Source organism: Lynx canadensis, chromosome C2, assembly GCF_007474595.2.
Source record: "Lynx canadensis isolate LIC74 chromosome C2, mLynCan4.pri.v2, whole genome shotgun sequence".
In the NCBI taxonomy this organism is placed as follows: domain Eukaryota; kingdom Metazoa; phylum Chordata; class Mammalia; order Carnivora; family Felidae; genus Lynx; species Lynx canadensis.
Genome location: NC_044311.2, coordinates 43614948 through 43637809, shown reverse-complemented (window position 1 = coordinate 43637809; position 22862 = coordinate 43614948). Strand labels below are relative to the sequence as shown.

The 22862-nt window shown below is 38.4% G+C and overlaps 1 pseudogene; it reads right to left on the bottom strand.

Annotated features, from left to right (window-relative positions):
- Window positions 1-6244: 6244 nt before the first annotated feature.
- Window positions 6245-7553, bottom strand: LOC115524221 (annotated as a pseudogene).
- Window positions 7554-22862: the final 15309 nt, after the last annotated feature.

Below are 22862 nucleotides of genomic sequence, written 5' to 3'. Positions count from 1 at the left end.
AATCTTTTAAAGTATCCCACGTTATTATAGATTTGGGACAAATACACACATAGTAAGAGTGTAAAAATATAGACAGAAATGATAGACCCCATATTCAGAGCAGATGAATAAGGATAAATGAAGACTTTGGGAAGGTTACAAGGGAGTTTTAGATACACCTATACTGTCCTTTTACTTACAATGAATCTGGTGAGGATGGGCTAGAAGTGGAAGAGGAGGGAGCCAGCATTTGTTGGAAGCTTCACTGCAGTAGAGGAGTGGTTGCTCCATTGTTTGGTTGGCAGTGTCTTCGCATTTCTGAGCCAGGGCAGACAGTGGGGAGGGGCAAAGCATCTTTCTACCTTCTTTTCAGCCATCAGGTTTTCTGCAACCCAGTGCCAACACATTCATGGATCACCAATTATATTTCTCAATCCAATTCTAAGGGCTTTACAAATAGTGGCCATTTCTTCAGATTTGGGCAATTGAGTGCCAGTGCTAGTTTTCATTGCTGTGAGTTCTCATCACTTATTGGGGCTCTTTTTAAGCATCTGTATTAGTCAGAGTAGGTTAGACTGTAGTGTAATAATAAATAAACATTGCAAATCACAGTGGCTTAAACCGGTCCAGGTTTCTTTCTAGTTCCTGCAGTATCCAATGCAGATGTTTGTAGTCAGGAGGCTCTCTAGGGTGGTTCTCCAACCAGTATACTACTGGATTCAGGCTTCTTACCTTGTGCAGCTCTGTCACCATAGCCATAGGGATGGAGGAGAAAGATAGTGACAGATTGTGAAGGATGTTCAGCAGCCAGTTCTGAATGTGGTATACTTCACTTTTGGCCAATGCCACCAGCCAGAACTCAGTCACATAGTCCCACCTGGCCACAAGGGGCCCAGGGAATGTAGCCATTCTCTCGACCTGAGAGGAAAATAAATGAGTTTGGTGTATTTATAGCATTGTCCAGCCACCACATTTTATTGAGAATGTAAGACTCTGAGACAGAATTTAAAACTATTGTGTTTCATTTTTTAACTTTTGCTTTTAATTATTGACTTAGTTATCATTAATCACGTGATAAACCCTGCAAACTCACCACCCTAAATAAGAGCAAGGACCTTGATAAAATCCTACAACTAACTAAATGGTCTTCCCTTCTTCTATTCCCTGACTCTCCACACAAGATTACCATCATTCAGAAACTGTACTGATCATTCCATTGTTTTTCTTTCTGTAAAAATATCAGGATTATCCTGAGATAATTTGAGATTCACATACCCTTTCAGTAGTATCAGAGAGAGATCCTGTGTACCATTTACCCAAATTCCCCAAGTGGCGACATCTTAAAAAACTATAGTACAACATTATAACCAGAATGTTAACATTGATATAGTCAAGATATAAAATATTTCCATCACGAGGGGCACCTGCCTGGCTCAGTCTGTTAAGTGTCCATCTGACCCTTGACTTCAGCTCAGGTCAAGATCTCACAGTGGTGAGATGGAGCCCTGTGTCCTGCTCTGTGCTGACAGTCTGGGGCCTGCATGGGATTCTCTCTTACTCGCGCATGTTCTCTCTCTCTCTTCCTCCCTCTCTCTCTCTCAAAATAAATAAACACTAAAAAAATATTTCCATCACAAAAAGGATCAGTTATGTTGTAGTCACACCAGCTTCCCTCTGGCCCTCAATCCCTTCTTAGCCCTAGTAACTTCTAGATTGTTCTCCACTTTTACAGTTTTGTCATTTCAAGCATGTTTTAAAAATGGATCTGCTTCATTTGGGGATTTTTGTTTGTTTGTTTGTTTTTGTTTTTTTTCCCTCAGCATAATTCTCTGGAAATTCATCTGGACTGTTGCATGTACCAATAGTTCATTCCTTTCAATTGTTCAGTAGTATTCCATGGTAGGGATGTACTACAGTTGTTTACCAATTTGCCCAACACGTAATAACTGGATCGTTTTCAGTTTTAATTTATACAAATAAAATTGCTCTGAATATTTGTGAACAGTTTTTTTTTAACATAAATCTTCATTTCTCTGAGATAGATGCCAGGAGTGCCCTTGGTGAATTTTTATTGTTCCCTTGCCTTTCCATATAAACTCTAGAATAACATCTTTAGAACTCTAGAATAACTCTTTAAAACATCTTGCAGGGATTTTGGTAGAAATTATGTTAAACCTTTGTATCAATTTGGGGGGAACTGACAGCTTTCCTATGCTGAATCTATTAATCCATGAATGTGCTGTGGCTCTTCTTTTATTAAAATCTTTATTAATGTTCTATAGTTTGTAGTACAAGTCCTGTACATGTGATGTTAGATTTACACATATTTTTGTGCAATTTTTAATGATATATTTTTAATTTTGGTGTCCACATGTATTTATTGCTAGTGTATAGAAATAGAGTTGATATTTCTGTTTCTCTTGTATCCTACAACCTTACTGAATTCACTTATTAGTATTAGGAGGTTTTTTTTTTTTTAATTCCTTGGGATCTCCTTTCTAATTTTAGTAAATGTGCTGCGGAAGGAAGCACCTTCAGATTTTCTATGTAGACAATCCGTCCTCTGCATAGGGACCCTTTTATACCCTCCTTTCTGATCTGTATGCTTTTATTTCATTTTCTTGCATTATTGCACTGGCTACACCTTCTAGTAGAACATAGAACAAAAATGGTCAAAGTGGATACCCTTATCTTATTCCTAATCTTCAGGGGAAAGCATCAGTCTTTCACCATAAATATAATATCAACTGATAGAAGGTTTTTTTGTTTTTTGTTTTAAATTTTTCACCTGTTGGGATGAGCACTGGGTGTTGTACGGAAACCAATTTGACAATAAAGTTCATATTAAAAACAAAAAACCAATTATAGATTTTTAAAAGATGTTCTTTATTAGGTTCTTTATTCTTGTTTTTTTTTTTTCATGAGAGTTTTTATAAGTAAATGAGTATTGAATTTTGTCAAATATCTTTTCTGCATCTATTGATACAATCCTGGGATTTTTCTTCTGGGAATTTGTAAGGCTCCATTTGGTCATAGCTTAAAATTCTTTTTATATACTGTTTAATTCTAGTTGCTGATATTTTATTTTTATTTTAAGGATTTTATTAAAATATTTTGTTTTAAGGATTTTGCATCTATGTTCATTAGGGATCTTGGCCTATAGATTTCTATTTTAGTACTGTCTGTAGTTTTGGTATCAGGCTAATACTGGCCTCATAAATGAATTGGAAAATATCCTTTTCCTTTCTATTGTATGCATTCTTGTTAGAAGAGATTTTGCAGATTGGTATCTAAAGTTCTGTTGATATTTTTGGTTGATTTTTTTCCTATTGTTTAGATTCGTTAGTTTCTACTTATTTTATTCTACTTTTTATTTGTCCATCCATTCTGCTATTGATCCAATCCAGTGAGGTTTTTGTTTAAAAAAATTTTTTTTGAGTTTTAAAATTTCCATTGGCTGTTCTTCCTACCTTCTTTGCTTATACTATGTTTTTTTACTGAGGCTTTTTATTTTTTCATTTGTTTCAAATGTGCTTATAATTTTGCACATGCATTTTATATCACAGCTGCTTTAAAATCTTTATTAGATAATACTAACATTACTATCATCTCTGTCTTTTCAAATAACTATCTTTTTAAAAAAAATGTTTATTTTTGAGAGAGAGAGAGACACAGAGCATGAGCAGGGGAGTGGCAGAGAAGGAGGGAGACACAGAAGCTGAAGCAGGCTCCAGGCTCTGAGGTATCAGCACAGAGCCTGATGTGGGGCTCGAACTCGTGAACTGCAAGATCATGACCTGAGCTAAAGTTGCACATTGAACTGACTGAGCCACACAGGTGCCCCTCAAATAACTATATTTTTAATTCAGCTTTAGATCTTCATGATTTTTGGTCTGATAAGTGATTTTTCAAATAAAACCTGGACATTTTGGGTATTATGAGATTCTGGATTTTATTTAAACCTTTTATTCTGTTTGGCTTCCTCTGATACCTCTGTGGCAGAGTAAGGGAGGGCCCTGCCTCATTACTACCAGGTAGGTTCTCTACCTGGTCTTTGTTGACACCCAGGGGTGGGAGTTTTAGTTACTGCTGGGCAGGATTGGGAGTTCTGGCTCCTTACTAGGCCATCAGTGATACTCCCCTGGCAGAGAGGGGCATGGATACCTCAGCTGCTCCTCATGTGATCTTCCTGTAGCCTCATTACTGCTGATTGGTGATGAAGGTCCTGAATCTCCCCAAGGCTTCCTCTCACACCACCACAGTGGAAAGAAAGAGCACTCTGCTACTGCCAGGTTGAAGGGGAAATCTAGGTTCCCCACCTTGTCTCCACTGAACCCAGGGAGGACTTCATTACCGTGTGGTGGAGATGAAAGTCCTGGCTTCCCACACTACTGTCTTTCACATTAGTGGTTTGGAGTTCTTTGTTATAGCCTCATGTGGTGGTGGGATTGTGGTGGTGGTGGGATTGTGGTGGTGGTGGGGTAGAAGTCTAGCCTGTTCACTTAGTTTTTGCTGGCATGGGCTGGGCCATAGTTTTTCTGGGGTGTTTGCTAGAATAGAGCAGTTTTTGCCTACAGGCTCTCTGTCTTGCTAGGCTGCCCCTTTCCTGGCTCTTTGACTAGGGAGAGGAGGCGTTTGTTTGGGGCTTTTTTTCTCTGTGTCCATGGGTGTTTCTATGTTGCTGACTTCTTCAGCTTTAAGTCTGGTGTACATAAAGCAAAGAGAAAACACAGAAAGCTCACCAGCATATCCTTCAGTGGGTCCCAACATCCCTAGATGGCTCTCCACTTTTCAGGTCTTCTGATATTTGTTTTTTTTAATTTATAAATTTGAGGTATATAACATTATGTTAGTTTCGGGTATACAACATGACGATTCTACATATATTGTGAAATGACAGCAATAAGTCTAGTGAACATCTGTCAGCATACATAGTAGCAAAACATTTTTTTTTCTTGTAAGGACTTTTAAGATCCACTGTCTTGGCAACTTTAAAATATGCAATACAGGGGCGCCTGAGTGGCTCAGTCGGTTAAGCGTCCGACTTCAGCTCAGGTCACGATCTTGCGGTCCACGAGTTCGAGCCCCGTGTCGGGCTCTGGGCTGATGGCTCAGAGCCTGGAACCTGCTTCGGATTCTGTGTCTCCCTCTCTCTCTGCCCCTCCCCCGTTCATGCTGTGTCTCTCTCTGTCTCAAAAATAAATAAACGTTAAAAAAATTAAAAAAAATGCAATACAGTATTATTGACTATAGTTACCATGATGTACACCATGCTATATAAGCTGACCTCAGCAACCTGCACTTGAACTGCCATGGTGAGATTTTTTTTTTTTAAGTTTCAGTCTATGAAGAACTACTTGTTGATATATATACTTATATGTCTATTTATTTAATTTTTTTTTAAAAATTTTTTTTTTTTCAACGTTTATTTATTTTTGGGACAGAGAGAGACAGAGCATGAACGGGGGAGGGGCAGAGAGAGAGGGAGACACAGAATCGGAAACAGGCTCCAGGCTCCGAGCCATCAGCCCAGAGCCCGACGCGGGGCTCGAACTCACGGACCGCGAGATCGTGACCTGGCTGAAGTCGGACGCTTAACCGACTGCGCCACCCAGGCGCCCCTAATTTTTAATTCCAGTGTACTTAACATACTACTTTCTTATGCCATACACAAAAATAAACTTAAAATGGATTAAGGACCTAAATGTAAGGCTTGAAACCATAAAAGTTTTAGTGGAGAGCATAGGCAGTAATCCCTCAGACATTAGACGTAGCAACATCTTTCTAGATATGTCTCCCGAGCCCAGGGAAACAAAAGCAAAATTAAACTATTGGGATTACATGTAAATAAAAAGCTGCACAGCACAGGAAACAACCAACAAAACTAAAGGAACCACTGAATGGGAGAGGATATTTGCAAATTACATAGCTGATAAACAGTTACTATCCAAAATATATAAAGAACTTTTACAACTCGACATCCAAAACACAAATAATTCAGTGAAAAGTTGGGCAGAAGACATGTACAAACATTTCTCCAAAGAAGACATACAGCTGACCAACAGACACATGAAAAGATGCTCAATATCACTCATCATCAAGGAAATGCAAATGAAAGCCACAATGAGCACCTCACACCTGATAGAATGTGACAATTTTTGAGATGGAAGACCAGCCGCTCTGGGACTCCAACGTCCTCCTGGCGAGGGAAGAAGAGGCGTTCCTGCACCAGGCTGTGAAGCAGCTGTGGCACGAGATCCCCAGGCCTCAACTCAAGGAAGAAGGAACCATGAAAGGCGGTGCTATTTGTGCGCTTGAAAAGCAGTTTCCACACGGAGGCAGCTCCACCGTGGCGCTCCAGCGTGATGCGGTTTGACGGGAAAATCGATCCCAGGTGGGTCCTGTTACCGGAGCGAGGCGCACAGCAGTAACTTTGCACCGGAAGAGCTTCCAGCGGATCCAGCCACGTGGTGCGCACTCAGTCCGCGGGGGAACGTGTGGAGTACGGCTCCCCGGGGAAGAAGCCGCAGCCCCGCTTTTTTTTGCCCCAGCAGATGCCGCTGGCTACTGGGCCGGAGGAAGCGTGGCCCGGCAGAGATTACCGGTACAGTCCAGGACCTGGACGGCGGTGTCCGCAGTGGCCTCTGCCATCTCTGTCTGCTGCCTCCATGGGACCCGTCGGGCAGCTGCGTGAGAGGCCCCAGCCCCATCCATCCTGCGGAAGTGAAGATAAGCCTCCCTGCCCCGCGACCCACCAATTGTGGACAGGCTTGCAAACCATTCTGAGTTCTGGCTGATTGTGTTTCCAGTGACAGAGAAGGGAGACGGCCCCGTAAACCACGTTGCTTCATGTCTACACCTCTTGGCAGCCTCCACCAAGTTGTTAATCGCATTCATCCACCACTGCCCACCAAAAATGTTTCAGAGGTGCCTCCGGGGCAGCTGTTGTAATAGACCCTGACATCTGTTGATCATATCTCCATTCTGAAGAGGTCAGTTGCCAGGAATACCATGACATGGCACGTTATTTACAGAGTTACAGACTTTGGGAAACCTCTATAACCTAGAGGTGAGGGATTAGGCATGCGGACTGCTGTTTTCCTGATGAACAGGAGCTGCTATGATTTCAGTTGTCATGTCAATTTTTAAGCTCTTCTCAGGCAGGAGGAGGTCATGTCTCTCCAGCTGACAAGCCTGAGGAATCCCCTGAATCTGAGCTTCATTCTTAACTTCTACCGCTGTCTCCCCATTCGGGTACAATCCTGGCTTCTATGTGTTTAGGGACTGGATGAGCTGAATGAAGAAACGGAAGCCGTCAAAACTATACTGTGTGAAATATCTCTTGGTCTCCGGAAAAAGATATTTCTTCTTTTGCTGATGGCTAATGTAAGTAGATACGATTGAGTGGTGAAGAGAAAATTCTACAACAACCTCTAAGTACCAGCAGGTGGAGGCCACTGGGTGTTGTTTTGTTGGCTGGGGTCACCAATACTCCAGGCATATCCTAGGTGGGTGAAATAGATGAAGGGGGTCAAAGGTACAAACTAACAGTTATAAAATAAGTAAGTCACGGGGATGTCATGTACAGCATGATGTTTGCTTTATATATTAAAAGCAGAGGTTTTAGTTCTACTTAGTGGGAAGAATAGGGAAAGATACATCTATGCTCCCAGAAGTGGAAGTTACTTTCCTTTTTATACAGGTAGATTAATTGTATTTTTACTTATTTTTTTTTAAATTTTTTTTAACGTTTTTTATTTATTTTTGGGACAGAGAGAGACAGAGCATGAACGGGGGAGGGGCAGAGAGAGAGGGAGACACAGAATCGGAAACAGGCTCCAGGCCCCAGAGCCTGACGCGGGGCTCGAACTCACGGACCGTGAGATCGTGACCTGGCTGAAGTCGGACGCTTAACCGACTGCGCCACCCAGGCGCCCCTGATTTTTATGTAGCCTTTATTTTAGTTATTTTTAACTTTCCAGAAAGAACATCATGCTCGACTTACTCTTTAGGGACTTTATTTTTCCACTTTAATAGCTTGTTGTTAGGAGTTATCTTATGCCAAGCAAGTCCCTGTGTAGTTAATTAGTTCTTGCAAGCATGCAATATATTGCATATATATATATATATGTATATATATATATATATATATATATATTGCATGCTTCATTCATGCAGTTTTCCTGTGAATAAATATTTGTGATGTTTTCAGGTTTTTGCTATTGTGAACAGTGCTCGTATGAACAGTCTTTTACACGTATCCTGTCCTACATGTGTTAGAGTTTCTACTGAGATATACCTAGGAACAGAATGAATTGTTAGGCTATGGACTATGTAAATCTTCAACTATATAATATAATGCCAAATTCTTTAACAAAGTGGTTGCACTAATTTGCGTTACATATTCTTACTAAATTGAAGTCTAAAATCTCTCCCAAACAGTAAGCTGATGATGATTGTGGGACTCTCCTCAAATTTCCCTTCTCTCTGGCATCATTTGCTGTCAATTATTGCGTAATGACCAATATCTAAAAACTACTGTTCCATATATATTTGCTTTTTTTTTTTGTTTGTTTCTGGCAGATGAGTCAATCTGATTTTTCCATCTTGTTTGGAATTAGAAGTCTTTTAAAATCATTTTAACTCCTATTTTTCCTATAATAATTGCCTCTATTTATAAAATCATTTGTATCTTTTCTCTATTTATCTTGATTAATTTTGCCAAAGTTTATTTACTTTGTTTTTCCAAATAGCCATATTTTGGCGTTTTAGCTTTGTTAGTCTTCTCTATTCTTTGTTTTCATTTATCTCTTGTATTTTCTTTACCTTTATCCTGTTGTTCCTTTTCTGATCTCTTAAGATGGACAATTAATTCATTGATTTTTGAGGCTTTCAATTTTTTCCCTCAATAGTCATGTTTAAGGCTATAAATTTCTCTCAGATCACTGCTTTTTTTGCATCACATAAATTTTGATATAGAATTAAAAAAATTTAAATCAGTTCTAGATATTTTATTTTATTTTTTTAAGTTTGTTTTGAGAGAGAGAGAGCACGCGCAAATGAGCAGGGGAGGGGCAGGAAGAGAGAGAGAGAGAGAGAGAGAGAGAGAGAGAATGAGAATCCCAAGCAGGCTCTGCACTGTCAGCACAGAGCCTGATGAGGGGCTTGAACTCATAAACTGTGAGTGAGCTCATGACCTGAGCCAAAACCAAGAGTTGAACACTTAACGGACTGAATCAACCAGGGGCCCCTCAGTTCTAGACATTTTAAAATTTCCATTATGATGTCATTTTAATCCACAAGTCATTTATCAAGGCTTTGAAAAATAAATTTTGAGTAAGTGGGAATTAAAAATTTGTATTTGTATATTAATGTCTAATTTAATTGCATACTTATTTTTATAAAATTATTGAGACTTTCTCTATGTCCTAATTCATGATAATTTTTATGACTAGTCATCTGTACTTGAGAATAGTATTTTTATTCTAAGTGTCAAATGTTCTTTAGGTTAAGTTTTTTAGTTGTGTAATTCAGATCTTGTATATCTTTGTCATTTTTTTTTTCTCTTTGACTTCTCAATAATTGAGAGTAGTGTGCTGAAATCCCTCTCTAAAATAGTGGATTTATTACTCTGTTCCTGCAGTTCCAATAAAATTTACTTCATATACTTTCAGGCAATTTTATTAGTAACTACATATTTAAAACTATTTTACCTTCTTGGATAATTGCATTAAATAGTGAATTGAATTCTCCGTCCTTAATAATACGTTTTACTTTGACATTTATATGTTGTTAGTAATGGCTGTAGCAACTTTCTTTTTGTTAAATTTGCTTCATATTTAATTTTCTATCCTTTTACTTTTAACTTTTATGTGTTCTTACGCTTATCCTTTTACTTTTAACTTTTATGTGTTCTTACGCTTATCTTTTATAAACAGCATATTTTAGATTTTATAAAATCCAACTGTGACTTTATCTTTTAAAATTTAGTTAATATTTATTTATTCTAATTATTAATATATTTGGGGTTCAAAATATGTCATTATTTCTGTTTTTTTTTCTCTATTCCTATTTCTTTTCACCCACTTCATCTTCTCTCCTTTAAATTAATAGCTAAATCTACTCAAAATGCTCATCTGGGAATTGTTACTGATCCATAATGAGGTAAGGACCTCATGTACCATTCCTTTCATTGAGAAAATCTTTATGTAAACATCATGTTACCAGAACTAAGTGGTATATTTAGTGATGTGATTGATACTTGGGTGCAAGAAACTTCTCTTGTCAAGAACTGACAAGAGACCAGCTAGGTTGGTGAACTAGTTTGAGTTCTTTACATCCCTTGTGAGAACCTAACTCTCAACACACTTATAGCATCTAAGCTTTTGAATATGGTTTTATTAGAATGTTTCTTCTTTTATTTTGATCACAGATTTCTTTCTTGCCCTCTTTTTATTTTTTTTATTTTATTTTATTTTTTAAATTTTTTTTTTCAACGTTTATTTATTTTTGGGACAGAGAGAGACAGAACATGAACGGGCGAGGGGCAGAGAGAGAGGGAGACACAGAATCGGAAACAGGCTCCAGGCTCTGAGCCATCAGCCCAGAGCCCGACGCGGGGCTCGAACTCACGGAACGCGAGATCGTGACCTGGCTGAAGTCGGACGCTTAACCGACTGCGCCACCCAGGCGCCCCTCTTGCCCTCTTTTTAATATAGCAACCAATTTTAGGATTGCAACCAAGATATTTGATCTCTTTTATTCACTTATCACTTGCAGCGTCTCTTATATTTCTTTGTCCTCTTCTTTAAGCATATCCCCACCCTGTTTTCATCATGGATCTTTGCATAGCAAACCTTTTGAGGCCTTATATTTCTGAGAAATCCTTTAGATTTGATTTATTTTTGGGCTGGATATAAAATCCTAAATTCTAAGGTTTTTTCTTTGGTAATTTGGAAATTCTATTTACATAGTTGCTAGGGCAGTGTTGCTTCTGAGTAATTTGATTTTTATTTCTTTGATGTGATAAGCTTTTTCTTTTGATAGCTTTTATGGTTTTTTTCTTTATCTTTCTTACTCTTTTTTTTAATTTAATTAAAAAAATGTTTATTTAGCTTTTTTGAGAGAGAGAGAGAGAGAGACAGAGAATGAGCAAGGGAGGGGCAGAGAGAGAGAGGGAGACACAGAATCCAAAGCAGGCTCCAGGCTTTGAAGTGTCAGCACAAGAGCCTGCCATGGGGCTCGAACCCACAAACTGTGAGATCATGACCTGAGCTGAAGTCTGATGTTTAACTGAGGAAGCCACCCGGGCCAGCACCCCTTTTATTCTTTTTTTTTTAGTTGCTTATTTATTTTGAGACAGAGAATGAGTGGAGGAGGGTCAGAGAGGGAGAGAGAGAAGCCCAAGCAGGCTCCTTGCTCAGTGCTGAGCCTAACTTGAGGCCCCACCCAGGGGCCCCTGTCTTTCTTATTTTTAATTATATAATGTGGTGTGGATCTTTCTTTCTTTCTCCTTGTCACTCTGTAGGCTCTTTCCATCTTAGGCCTGTTATCTTTAAGAAAATCAAACATTTATCTACATCTTCAAATATTTAATCCTCTTTTAAAATTTCTTCTATTTTTGTAATTTGGATTTTAGCACTTCTCTTTCTAGTCCTTCTTTGCCTTTCATTTCTCAGTAGTGTTCTTTTTCACCCACGAACTGTGACATCTGAGCCAAAACGAAGAGTCACTGACTGAGCCACCCTTTTAATATATTTTTAATCATAGTGATACATTCTTTCCTTTAAAAATATTTCATTAAGCTGATTTAAATTTGTTGATGTGTATGTTTGTGCTTCTGGTGGAATCTAAAATCCAGGTAGTTGTACTTCTCAAATATCTTATTCTTTTGATTTATGGGCTTGTTTTTCCTGTCAAGCAAAACATATAGGGGAAGGTCATACCCCTGTTTCTATCACTTGTTAGCTCAGGGGGTGAGCAGTGGGGTATATGCATAAGCCTTGGTGTGGAGAGGCCCAGGCAGTGAAAAACTGAGTCAGTATCTCCTCACCTTAACAGAAGATCTTGATGTGGGGCTTTGCTCTTTGTCCCTCAGGAAAGAGCAGCTTTAGGTGGGGATCCTCCGTAAGCATAGCAACTTAACCAGAGTCATTACAGTACACCACATCACAGTAGCTTCTGCCTGTGATATGCCTTTGTTTTTGAGATCACTTGAACCAAATCTGATTTGCTATAGGTGTAGGGTGGGTATTCTTTATCCCAACAGTAGTCTTTCTTTCCCTTTCTTTCTTTCTTTCTTTCTTTCTTTCTTTCTTTCTTTCTTTCTTTCTTTCTTTTTCTTTCTTTCAGTTTATTTGTTCTGAGAAAGTATGTGTGTGTGAACAGAGGAGGGACAGAGAGAGAGGGAGAGAGAGAATCCCAGGCAGGCTCCGCACTGATAAGTACATAGCCCAGCGTGAGGCTCCAACTCCTGAACCAGTGAGATCATGACCTGAGCCGAGATCAAGAGTCAGACGCTTAACCGACTGAGCCACCCAGGCACTTCCCAACAGTACCTTTTCTATTTTATTCTATTTTCTATCTTTTCTATACTCTTCTGGGCACCTCTTGTGTTTGCCTATGCCAGTCTTTCCCTCTCACATCAGTTCAAAATAGCCCTCTGTCTTCATCTCAGGGATTTCTCATACCTTTCTCGGTGTCTTTGGTTGGTCTTGAGAGTGAGAGTCCATAACGGTTGCCTGTTCACCGTCTTGTAGGATCTGGAAATGGATCCACCCACCTTTTGGTACTGTTTTTAGGGACCATCGTTTTTTAGCACACGTTAACATATAATTTTTCTCATGGTTTTATTATTACAAAAGGTGTTTAGAATAGAAATATAAATCTAGCATGCAAAATATTGCACCCAAACTCTTTGTGTTCCATTTTCAATCTTCTGCCACACGCAATTAGATTATTTTTATGCTGTGGGTTTTTTTTTTTTAACCACACATTTATTTTGAGTGTACTTATTTTGATTCTTTTTGTTGATTTTTATGATTCTACAATGCTTATTTTTAATGTATAATATTCTTACATTACCAAAGCTCTCTTATGTTTAGGTTATTTTTACTTTTCACAATTAGAGATGAATATAACATCTTTATAAATATATCTTTCGTCTTTTGATTTATTGATTTAGATTTGTTTTAAGAATGAGATTACAAGGTCCATGGACATAAAAACTTTATAGCTCTCGATGAGTATTGCCAAATTGCCCTTCAAAGAATGATGCTATTCTTTGAATGGTTTTCTATATACTTATTCTGATGTATACTTAATTGCATATGCACAAACTTGTTGTATATCACTTAAGACAAATCCTCTTCTGTCTTTTTACACTACTCTGATTACATTTTTTAAGGATACATTAAATTAAAATGGTGATAGACCATCTCCTTTTTTTTTTAAACCACTATTACTTCCAAATAGCCTTGTAAAATCCTCTTAATTCTAATTCTAATTTAAGTAATTAGGAATATAAATATAAATTAAGACAATGGGTGACATTTACTCCCTCAGATTCCAGCAATATAGAGAGCATGTATTACTTATATAGTTTGAGGTCTTAGGTGTCTCAGAAAGGTACAAAATATTTTTTGAAATCTGTTTACTTTCACAAGTTGCCTGGAAGTCTGGTCTTCCCCCTCTGTTTGGAACCATATAAGTCCTGGGGGTTTTGTATCATGCAAGAAAGGGATGAGGATGGAAAAAGGACAGCTGTTAGACTTCTTGCTAGCCCTAATATCTGGTGCTTGAATTAGGTATTATTTGATATAGAAAATGTAAAATGTAACATTTTTTACATATTGAAGGCCTGCTATTCATATCTGCTATTATCTTTAAACAAAGACTCTTGAATATATTGCTCACATATATATTGCTTACATCATGCTATGTAATTTACAAGATTCCTGAAATAATTATGGTTAATATGTGCCAAGCACTGTTTTAGCTATATATTTAATCCTTGAAGTAATTTTTGCTGTATAATAAACAATGTCAAAATCCTGAGGGTATACAATAATAAACACTCATTTTCTCCCTCCTAGGTCTGTGGGTTGTCTGTGGCTCAGCTGGGTTCCAAGATTGCCTGGCCTTGGCTCTGGGCTGTGGGCTGGGTTCCTCTCTGCTTCCCCAGGGCCAATGGCTGTCTGGGGCATGCCTTTCTTATTGCAGACAACAGAAGTATAAGTAGGCAGGAAAACCACACAAACATATTTAAAACTTATGCTTGCGGGGTGCCTGAGTGGCTCAGTTGGTTAAGCATCCGATTTTAGCTCAGGTCATGATCTTGTGGTTCGTGGGTTCAAGCCCCTCATCGGGCTCTGTGCTGACAGCTCAGAGCCTGGAGCCTGCTTCAGATTCTATATATCCCTCTCTCTTTCTGCCCCTCCCCTGCTCATACTCTGTCTCTTTCTCTCAAAAATAAATAAAAGTTAAAATAAAAAAAATAAACATTTAAAACTTCTGCTTGCATCACATCTAGTAAATTCCATTGTCCCATGCAAATCACATGGCCATATGTAACTGCAGTAGGTTGCACTGCCCACAGTGCAGTAGGAGGCACTGCAGAGTCATGTGGGAAAGAGTGTGGATGTATAACTTTATTAAGGAGTGAGTGAAGAATTGAGAATGATAATCCTATGTATCATAATTCTCAAAACAATTGTGCAGATTGTTTATTATTAAACCACTATAATCCTCTTCATCTATGTGATATTAAAGGTGCTGATTGAACTGCATTTTAGGGAAGAAGCCTAGTTTATTAGTTAGCTTGGGCTACCATAACAAGATATCATACTGGGTGGCTTAAACAATAGGAATTTATTTCTCACAGTTGTAGAGGCTGGGAACCTGAGACTAGCATGCCAGTGTGATTGGGTTCTGGTGAGGGCTCTTTGCCTGTCTTGCTGCCTTCTCACTGTGCCTTCATGTGGTAGGCAGAGAAAAGGTACAAGCTCTCCAGTGTCTTTTTTTAATGTTTGTTTATTTATTTTGAGAGAGAGTGAGAGAGAGCACTGAGGGAACGTGAACAGGGGAGGGGCAGAAAGAGGGAGAGAGAATCCTAAGCAGACTCTGCATTGACAGCAAACCCACAAACTTTGAGATCAAGACCTGAGCTGAAATCAAGAATTGGATGCTTAACCGGCTAAGCCACATAGGTGCCCCTCTAGTGTCTTCTTATAAGAGCACATTCTATCATGGGGGTCCACTCTGTCAGCAGGGGACAAGTAAGGGCAGTGGCAGGCATGAGGTTTTATTTTGATTTCTGGGCATTCTTTTTAGAATCACTTGCTTTGGTGCTACCTATAGCTGAGATCATCAGCAGAGGTTTTCTGTGATTCCTTAAACCTTTTGACCTCTGAAAGCCAGTGGTGATTTTCCCTTACCTTTGCTCCCCCAGACCTTCCCACAATTTTGTAAGCACTTGTCATATTTTACTGAATTTAAGATGCCATCAATTGTGTCACTAAGAAAAGAAAAAAAGCTACTAATTAGATTAAGATTTTTTTATCCCTAAGATTTTTATTCCATATTTTTAAAAAGGCTCCTTTAGACTTAATTAGGTAGGTTTTAAAACACCTGCACATATAATTGTACACATGTAAAAATTCCAATACAGTCACAATACACTGTTATTCCTGAAATAACTTCATATTCAGAATTTTGCTCTTCTTTTTTTTTTAAGTTTATTTATTTTGAAAAAGAGAGAGAGAGAGAGCATGTGCTCATGCAAGCATGGGAAGGACAGAGAGGGAGGGAGAGAATTCCAAGCAGGCTCCATACTGTCAGTGTAGAGCCCAACATGGGGCTTGATCTCACGAACCACAAGACCATGACCTGAGCCGAGATCAAGAGTCAGATGCTTAACCCAATGAGCTACCCAGACGCCCCAGGAATTTTGCTCTTCTGAATCATTTTTTCCCACTTAGAGTTCTGAATGTGTGTTTTCCCACTCATCAGGAGGCATTGGGACCATTGGCAATGGGTCATTTATTAAAAGAGTACTCCATCATTATCTACTGTCATTTCTTCCAAGCTACTAACAACCATTCTGCTAGTCTGGCTTCAGTTGTCTTAATTTTATGTCAACTCATATTCCATTCACAAAGAGTACTTAAATAGTTCCTGGATTCAATGTATGAGGATTTACGATGGTTCAGTTGTGCTGCTGGGAATGACCATGCGATTTTGTACTTCTCTATGAGCATATTCTTTATCCATCTTGATCCACATTTCTGCCATGTTTCAAGAACCAATTGGTGGGTTGTGTAAGATTCCTAGGTCTTTATTCTGAGGACTTTTAACTAGTTCCATGGGTATGCACTCTATTTTTTGAGTGCATACTATGACTTCTTGGGGGAAGAACAAATTTTTTATACCATTTTGCAATTTAAAATTAAATTTAAAACCCATGGAATGTACAACCCCAAGAGTGAAACTTAATGTATATATGGACTTTGAATGATAGACGGTTATCAGTGTTGATTCATTGATTGTAATAAATATACCACCATAGTATGAGATATCGGTGGGGCAGGCTGTGCATGTGTGGGTCAGGGGGTATATGGGAACTCTGTATTTTCTGTTCAGTTTTGCTGTGAACCCAAAATCGTTCTAAACAATCTAAAAAAGTCTATGAAAATATTAAATATAACAATAATCTTGTTATTGGTAACTATGCATAGCTTTATAGGTTTAGGCTGCTTTTTTAGAACCTGTGTCATGATGTCATCAACTTTATCATCTTTAATAGTGATAGTATCAGCCCTGGAGTTCTTTAGCATTTTCTATTTGACCAAAGAAATAGTTTTATTAATTTCCTCAGTTGAATCACAGGTTACTGACATAGCTAACTTCTGTTCACAGTCTACAAAAGGTTTCTGGCAAATAGATACTTATGGCCTTAAGGATAATCTTGGATGGTAAATAAATAATTCACAAAAGCCACTTTTTCAGCTCTTCAGGGTGATTTGGCAATTTCTCCTGTCTTGATTTCCCTCTTAGTTTGGGTTCCCCTAAAACCAGAGCCTGAGACAAGGATGTGGGTGCATAGAGAATGTATTTATTAGAAAGTGCTCACTGAAAGCACCTGACCCTCTAGGGTCATTAAATTTACCCTTGGGCCATTTACTGCCCCCACCTCCTAATTGCCAGGTTTCTCTGAGGTAGAAGAGCAGAGACACCTTATTGTTTTGAATAAAGGGAAAGAGCAGTGATGAAACTGAGAGTTGGCTACTGGGAGCATATTGCCAATTTTGTTTCTTCCATGTTACTTGCTAGTCCAAAATGCATAAGGTTGAGACTTAGCATGATCTTCGACATGTATTCTCCCAGCCTGTTTGAATTTCTGCCTCTTTAACTACTGCTTGGGATGGATGCTGTCTGTGTACCCCAGCTGTATCTACTCTGCTTTCTCCATTTCCCTCCAAACCCCTATCGGCCCCTTGTAGATGAATAGGTTGGTAATTTTATGTGGAAGCAAGTCAGGCCCTACTGAATCTGACTGACGTGTTCATTTAGCAGTGCTTGTTTAGTCCTCGTCATATTTCTGCACATCATATTCCAGACTCTGGTTTCTCCAGCTAGGCGTTGCCGTCCCAGGAGGCCTTGCTGAAGCAGCCTGCCAGGATTGGTCTTGTCCTTTTATATGTCATAGATGTGTTAGGTGCTGTGGGGGAATAAACAAGAAGTATATGCAATAGTGGCTGATTTTGAGGAATATTGATGTATGCTCGGTAACAACCCTCCACAAGGGGAATTTTGCCAAGGCAGTAACTCAAACTCGGGGCAGTTGAGAGAGAGGAGGAGTTGAGAGAGAGTTCTCGTGTGCACTGGAACCTTTTGGAAAGGCCCCATGAGGGGACCACATCCGAGTAATAAATTTGAATTGGGGGATCAATTTTGATAAGGGTTCCTAGGACACATTCTTTTTGGAGACTGGGCTTCCCAAGTAAATGCCATTTTAAAATGTGATCTTATTCCTCCTTGGTCACCAAATGTCTGAGAAGTTAGTTAAACTCTGCAAACCTTAAGAGCAGGCAACTTGATTGTGGGATTGAGGTTGACTGTAGGTTCAGATGTTATGTTTGCCAAAAAGGTGGGTGACTGACATTTAGCAGTGTCCTTGGAGAGGCTGGGTGGCTTACTTGTGAATGGGAAGCTCAGTTTCTGGAATGCCTGGCATCTCTGGATAAGAGCCACTGATGCAGTGGAACCCATAAAGAGGAGAGCCTGGTGGCTTGCTCTTTGGGGCAGCCAGACATACTTAAGTCCATGCACTTGGGTCCAAGCCGTTGTGTTACCTGTGCTGGGGAATTGCTGTCCCTGGCTTGTTGGATGGTGCTGGCCAGCTCCTGGGTAGACTTGTACTTTGTAGAGCCATTGCATATCTATTCTAGCACCTTTCATCACTAGGGAAGAGTTATAACTATTTACTTTACCATGGGCTGTGGTGTCGTGGAGGCAGGGGGCTAAGGTGACTGGGTGGAACATTAAACCTTCCTTTTGTTTATTCATTCCTTGTGAGTCTATTTTGTCCTTGAACTGTCACAGGGAGAAGTTCACTTCCAGTTCTAGGGCCTTGAATGATGTGCCACAAGGACTTATGGTCATTTTTGGAATGCTGTGTGCTTGGGTCTCATACATGGGTTCAAGTCCTGATGCAGCCACTCTGGTGAAAATCATGGGTGATTTTCTTAGATTCTTTGAGTCTTGGTTTCTTCCTTTATATGGTGGTTAATTATACTTGTTTTATAGCATTGTTGGGAGATTAAATAAAATAATGATTAAAGTCCCTGGCGTGGAGCTCCAGAAATGTAGTTTCCTTCTAATATAGCCTAATATGTCAGTTGTGATACCTGAAGCTAAAGCCTTAAAAATTCAATTTAAATTTAATGAAAAAATAAGATATTTATACATTATTAAAAAAACACAATGAGAGAAATCTTTAGATTTAAACTGAAGAATTTTGAAGGTAGAATTATAGTCTTATTTCCTAACTGCATTTGTTTCCAGTGACTATTTTATTCACTTTATATGGAAAAAATTATGTCATATAGAAGAGATAGCCTTGGTATAAAGGCATCTGATGAAATGCAGCTAATTAAACACATAATTTGGTACAGACTGTGTACCCAACATATTTTGGCACATAAAATATTTACTCTGATAGACTGAAGCTGTTGTTTTGAACTGGGTCTCAGTTGTTATTGAGACTGAGTGTTTTTAATCTAGCAAACGATAATGACTTCATCACTTCTGACTTTGTGTGTCTGGTTTCAGCCGGGAATGAGATTTTATTGCTGTGCTTTCAGCTTTCGGTAAGAGTGCTTGATAGACTATCACTGCTAAGATCCTGTTTTTGAAAAGAACATTAAATACTTGTTAATTTATATTTGTATTCAAAACTCTAAATCTGTGCTAAACATAAGTATTCTAATTATGAATTTCCCTCCTATTTTCAGTTTTATGTGAAAGCCAGGAACTTGAACAGCACAAAAAGTAGATCAGTTCAAAGTTTCCTTTCAGAATGCTTTGATACTTTGGTCTCTGCCCTTCCTGCTTTGTGATGCATTTGTATTAGAAAGAAAGTATAGTCTTGGTCATGTTCTAAGTAGGTATATTTTGAGGAAAACCCCCTGAACTCTGTTCTATAAGAAAGCATTGTTTCAGTTTCAAGTTCACTTAGTGTATTTAAACTTACTTCTAGAGATGCAAGTTCTACTTTAACTTCAGTTTCCTTCACTAAGTCCCAGGTGATGCTGCTGCTCATCCGAGGGCCACACTGAGCAGAAAGAGTTCAGTGTGTGCATTTGAAAATCTGACTGCTTGGGTTTGAATGGCTACTTTACTATTCATTGGCTCTATGACCTTGAGTAGGACGTTTAGCTACTCTGTGCCTCCATTTTGGCATCTGTCAAGATGGAAGTGATTAAAATGGCATTTAGCTCCAAGAGTTCATTTAAAGAATAACTGATACAACCCACATAAAGTATTTAACACCTAATAGCGAAGTGATAACTAGTAATAAATATTAATTTATATTTCATCTGGTGAAAATAATTTTTAGAAAATTAGAAGGAGAGAGGAGGAGTCCTAATATTTATTTATTTTTGCTTGAGAAATATTTCATTGCAACTCAGTGACCACTGGTCCCAGTTTTCCCAGGACTGTCTTGGTTTCAGCACTGAAAGTGTCTTGTCCTGGGAAACCCCTCATTTCTGAGCCAACCAGAACAGTTGGTCACTCTTATGCTTTATACAGTTCTTTTTAACTCTTCACAATAGTCGTGTGACACAGGTATCATTAACCAAATTTCCCAGATAGGCCATGGCTAGTAAGTGGTGAAGCCTGTTCAAACCTGCCAATGAGTGACTTCATCATAGTCCGTGAATGTTCCATTACATCCATTGTACAATTAAGTGTTGCTGCTGTATTCTTATGTAGTCTTTCAAAATGTATATCAGAAGCATACTTGTTTTCGAGTAAGGTAAAGGAATAATAGATATTTAACTTCCATAAAGTTCATAAAAAAATAGGTGAATAAGAATATACTGGACATGCAAGAATCATGGACTAAAGCCTGAGCAAAGGTGACTCATCTCAAAGACTTGCTTTCTACTACAAAAATCTACTTTTTGTAGACAGAATACAATGGACAGTTGGATTAAGATGAGGCTTAGAGACAGAATATTTAAATAATCCTGGGAGAGGATGGGAGTTTGTGGAAGGAGCTAGGGAAAATCTGATTTTGTTACTTTTTTCTTCTTGACACTTTTCTTTCTGGTCTTCTACCAAAACGACCAGACACATGTTCTTTACCTTTCTTCATTTCTCTGCTTTTGTAAAAATTTAATTGGAGATGTAAGTGAGCTTTGTCAAGTGGCAACATCAAGGGATTCCTGAACATAAGAAAGTCCTCAGATTATCCCATTACCCTGCCTAAACTTTTTGTGTGACAGCCAGAGAATCATATCAGCTGGAATCCTTCCCTTAGTCTTCATTGAACAAATGCTCCAAACTCCAAAAATACTTCTGCAGATACTTCTCAGAATTTGCTCAGTTTTACTAGTAAGAAAGCTACTGCTTATTGCCAAAGGAATTCTTAACAGTGGTTTCCAAGCCAGTTTCCTTGGGCCTCAGGGGAAGTCACAGTTTTTAAGTTTATTTATTCTAGGAGAGAGAGAGTGTGCACACGCAAGTGGGGGAGAGGCAGAAAGATTGGGAGAAAGAGAATCCCAAGCGGAGAGAGAGAGAGAGATAGAGAGAGAGAGAGAATCTCCCCTTACAGCACGTGGAGCCCAATGCTGGGTTGTAACTCATGAACTTTGAGGTCATGACTTGAGCCATAGCCGCTTAACCTACTGAGCCACCCAGGCACCCTGGAAGTCACATTTTTTTATGTTCTAAAAATGGATTTGAATATGACATTTAACATAAAAACTGAAGACATTTAAAAAGTCAATAAACTGATATAAAATATAAATATAAATAATAAAAAATAAATTAATGCCAGTTATCTTAAAATCTGTAGAATCAACAAAATTTCAAAGTAGGGACCCTTTGGTATACTTATTTATGTATATTTTTAAACTGTTTTAATGTGTTAGGTATTTGAAATAAGTAACTGTGTTTAAATGCTTGGTTTTGTTATTTACAAATATTTTTATAAAAGATAGGAATTGAAATGGAACTATTATCCCTGTGTCGTCTATTTGTTTTGCCTACAATTTTAATTGAAGATAAAACCTATGAGCAAATTACTTTTGCAAATAAACTGCACAGTTCAATAAAGGTCACTAAAATTCTTGGGAAAAAAAACCCAACCATTGAAAAATAGAAGGCAAATTTAGAATTATTCTCTGTCAATGGTTCTCAAAGTGTGGCTTCTGGACCAGCAACAGCAGCATTACTTGAGAACTTGTTAAAAATGAAAATTCTTGTGCTCCACCCCAGACCTATTGTTTCAGAAACTCTGGTGGAGAGGTCCAGCAGGTTTAATCTTCCCAGGTGATTCCTGTTCATGTTCAAGTGTGAGAATCTCTGGTCTAGACCATCCAGTAGAGTGTCCGGTGGGTCATTAGGATGATATAACTTCATAGCAAGGTTCAAGAATTGGGACCTAAATTGATGACTCACAAATTAGATAACCTCTTTTTCTCTTTGTCTTGAGAGAAGTATGACCGTTGGGCATGATGGTATAATTTAAAGAATTTGAATTTTGAAGTGTGAAGATCTGGTTTCAATTTGCACCTTTATGTATGCAAGTCACTTAAGTACTTTGAACCATGGTTTCTAATCTATAGAATGGGGATAATGATAGCCTCCCCACAACCCAGTCTCTTAGAGTTGCTGTGATCGCATGAAGACATGCATGTGAGGACAATTTGTAAATTATCCAGTGCTGTGCAAGTGTTAGTTTTCATACAATCATTGCTGCCAGTGTGATTGCAAGTCTCAAAACTTACCCTTCTCACTTCCCCTGTCCCGGCCTCATAAAATTTAATTACCTCTTAAAATTTACATTTTACAAAGCAGATGTTTAAAAAGAAGAAATTGGAGACTTTTTAAATGAAAAAAACCAGAGTTCTTGCAATTTCTTTTATATATGAAATGATACATGTGGATTTTTTCTTTGTTTCATGAATAGTCTTTTAAGCCTTTAATCCACAATGTAAAATGAATCAATAGCACACTTCAGTGATACGACGGCAATGATAATGCATTTGGAACGTTAAGTGTCAAATTTCCCTCACGTATTTCAAAAATTGTTTTACATTTTTTTTCTGGTTTAACCTCTCTTGACATCAGTGAACTTAAGGCTTGTAATTGAAGGA